The sequence below is a fragment of the Cricetulus griseus genome, chromosome X, assembly GCF_003668045.3.
Source record: "Cricetulus griseus strain 17A/GY chromosome X, alternate assembly CriGri-PICRH-1.0, whole genome shotgun sequence".
NCBI lineage: Eukaryota > Metazoa > Chordata > Mammalia > Rodentia > Cricetidae > Cricetulus > Cricetulus griseus.
This window is the reverse complement of record NC_048604.1, coordinates 47038544-47042401: the sequence shown is the minus strand read 5'-3', so window position 1 is coordinate 47042401 and position 3858 is coordinate 47038544. Positions and strand designations below refer to the sequence as shown.

The 3858-nt window shown below is 36.1% G+C and overlaps 1 pseudogene; it reads left to right on the top strand.

Moving 5' to 3' along the window:
* The first annotated feature begins 1347 nt into the window (after window positions 1-1347).
* On the top strand, window positions 1348-1925 carry LOC100773982 (annotated as a pseudogene).
* Window positions 1926-3858: the final 1933 nt, after the last annotated feature.

Genomic DNA, 3858 nt, shown 5'->3' with positions numbered 1-3858 from the left:
AGGACATTGTTATAGATTTTGAGTGCCAGATATGGAGTACAATGTCTCATGACAAACTTGTGTCACTGACTCGTCAATATATATCATACAGAGTATAGGAATATCATGAAACTATCATCACAAAAAATAAAATATAAAAATTTGCTTACTTACCTTCAAAGTTACACTAGGAAACCCCATAAACAATTCTTTATTTGAAATAACTGATAATAGAAAATATTCATAGAAATTTACAGGGCCAAATAGCTTCAATAATTGATCTTACCAAACACTAAAGGAAGAAATAATTCCAATCCAAAGATTAGTTTTCAAGAGGTTCAAAAGTCAGAAGAATTTCTGAACTCATCATTCTAATATTAAACCAGTAAAAGAATTAATATAGGAAAATACACTTGAATATCTCATGAGTATCATAATTCATAAAATGGTTCTGGAAAATTGAGCCATAACTGTATATCAAAAGGATAAAACTTCATGACTATTGATATTCACAAGACTACAATCTAAAAAAAAAAGATCCAATTTCTGCTGTTAAATTTAAAAACTTATAACAATCCCAATAGCTTTATAAGAAACATTTGGCATAATTTAGTTCATTTGGCATGATTCAGTGCCCAGTTTTAATTAAAGAAAAATTACTAAGCAAAGTGAAAATGGAATATCTTTAATGTGATGAGAAAATGCATTGGGCAAAAGTTTATATCAAATATATTACAATGAAAGAATGCATGCTTTCCCATACAATTTGAAATAGCATAATAATGTATACTTTCACTACTTCCATTTACCACTCTCATGACCATACTATCTATGGGAATAATCAAGAAAATGATTTAAATAGAAAAAAAATCAAATAACTGACTAAAGGCAAATTGAAGTGATGAATTTAGCAAGATTATAAGAGAAACATCAGTATGTAAAATAAAATCTATTTCTATTACTAGCAAGCAACAAATATTACAGTGCAAAAGTATAAATTATTACACATAATAAAATAAAATGACTCATAATTATGGTTGTTTTTTATAAAATATCTTAATAATTGGAAACTGAAAAATATCAGAGAATGATTAAAATATAAAAATGTGGAAGAATAGAGTATTATAAACAAAATTTCAGATTTTTCAAATGATATTCAACAGCAAAGTTGAGCTACTTCTCTGATGTAATCACAAACAAAGCCAGCTAACTTTTTCTTTTGTTTATTCCACAGATAACATTGACAAGGTTGGAATGCAGCAGCCTCCCCACGGGTCCCTGGAAGTGGGCCTGCAAGGGAGCAGGCCCTGGTGTGTCCTTCTGCCCTGCAGACTGAGCCGGGACGGCTGGAGGCTCCACTGCCCGAGAATGGGAACTCTCTTCACCCGGATCTGGAGGCTGTTCAATCACTAGGAGCACAAAGTTATCATTGCTGGGCTGGATAACACAGGGAAAACTACCATCCTTTACCAGTTTTCCATGAATGAAGTTGTACACACATCCCTTATACAATAGGAAGCAATGTAGAAGAGATCGTGGTTAATAATATGCATTTCCTGATGTGGGATATTGGTGGTCAAGAGTCCCTTCATTCTTCCTGGAACACTTACTATACTAACACTGAGTTTGTAATAGTTGTGGACAGCACAGACAGAGAAAGGATTTCTATAACTAGAGAAGAGCTCTACAAAATGCTTGCTCACGAGGATCTAAGAAAAGCTTGATTGCTGATTTTTGCTATTAAACAAGATGTAAAAGAATGCATGACAGTAGCAGAGATCTCCAAGTTTTTGAAGCTAACGTCTATAAAAGACCACCAGTGGCATATCTAAGCATGCTACGCTCTTACTGGCGAGGGGTTATGCCAAGGACTTGAGTGGATGATGTCATGGCTGAAGATGATCTCTACTGACCTCTTCCCATGGACTCTATCAAAAAAGTGCTGACTTTACCTGAAAGCTGCAAAAAACGGTTCACATATATTTATAATAAACTGATTTGAGGGTTTTTCTATTAGAAGAAAAATTAAGGCCACTTATTTGAAAACAAAGATGAAATGTCACCACCCAGATTGCTTTCTCATTCCTTCCAAAGTGCATTGAAGATATGACTGACATTTTCCCATGATGAGTCCTCTCAGGATATGGTATAGCTGTGGTGAGTATGAAGGAAACGGAAGACATTTGAACTGGAGATCTTTGTTGTCAACGTGACTTTCCCACCCCATCCCAGGTTGAACATTCCCTTCTCATTACATTGAATCAAATACAAATCAGCACAGACACTGTTTCCAGTTTTTTAAAATGTAATATTATGGAAAGTATTTTGCCTAAAGTTGAATATGTATTGTGTATATACCTCAAATTTAGGATAATGGCTTTGATTTGTGTTCTAAAGAAAAGCAAATAACACAAATAACAACCTTAGTTATTACCCTAGTGTCATTCAGTACCAAAAATAAAACAAAAATCAAAAGTTTGGAATGCAAAAGACATACAATATCATGCTTAAATTATGCTATAAAATAAGTAAAGAAATACTACAAAGCAAAATTTTAAAAAACAGAACAGTAAACAAGGCAATGTGGTTACTCAATGATAGAACAGTAGGTCCCCTGCTGTTATCCTCCTACAGTGACAATAATTTGGCATTTATCTTTGACAAAAAATCAGACTTTGCAGGAGCTTTGGAATCCAGGTAGGAGGTTCAAAATGCTGACAGATCCCAATAAGGCTGGAATCATGCCTGTACCTCCAAGGAATTGGCTATAATCCCATTTGACTGTAATCCAAAAACTAGCACTATCAAACAAGAGACCCAGGAGAAAACAAACGCACTAAACTTCAGGTAACAGACCCAGTTGTGGGTTCTGGCATGGCTTTTGATCTGCTCTGGACTCTCTTCCCTTTATATAAGAGAAGTAGTGCTTATCCAGGAACTCCACAGGAGACATGCCCACAGAGACATGCCCACATGTGCACATAAATGCAGGCCTGTCAAACAACAATGCCTGCAGATCCTGAGGAAACCATGTAATTAAGTTCCACATCCTCCCAACTGAAGTGTGGGTGTAGTCTTCTTTGCCCAACAACTTAGAGAAAAAGACACTCATCTGTATCCCTGAAAGGCAAGCCTGCTGTCATTTGTCATGAAGAAGCTCTATGAGTTCTCTTCAGCTACTCTCAGCATCATTCTAACAGCATATCGGCCATATCATTGATCTTGAGAGAAGTACACTTCTTCATGTCACTGAATGTGGACTCCCAAATAATTTTGTAAATGTTGATCTTGAAGGATCCCGGTGGTCTTGGCCAACACCACTAAATCACCACCCAGGAATATTCCTAATCCCCAAGTAACAAAGTGAAAGGCATCACTGACTATAGATCTGGAGACATGCTGAAGATTATAGTCGTGAGTGTGCTCTTAAAGGTGTACCTGGGGATCAGTTTCTAAACTTAACTATAGTATAAGACTAGTTGTGTCCACTTAAGAATCCACCAGGGAACAGACAAGCATAAAAACACTCTCATGAACCTCCTGGAAGTCATATATATTATTGCACAGTTAAGTAGTCTATCATCTGCACACCCTAAGGCAGGCTCCGGTCCCAGTGCCAGGCCAAATAACCAGAGGTTGCCACTATCTTCTCAGTGACAAGTGAGGTTGTAAGCTCATTTGAGCATCCAAAAAGGACCTGAAAACACAGTTTTCACTGTATACCTATTAACAGATACAAAAAGTAACTGCAATACCACTTAACTATGATATTAGAAATGTGCAATCAACTTAAAACCAACTGCCAAAACTCATCTGCAAAGACTGAAAGATATATGCATGATTCTCCTTTGAATCCTCTGACCTAATGCAGTGTTACAA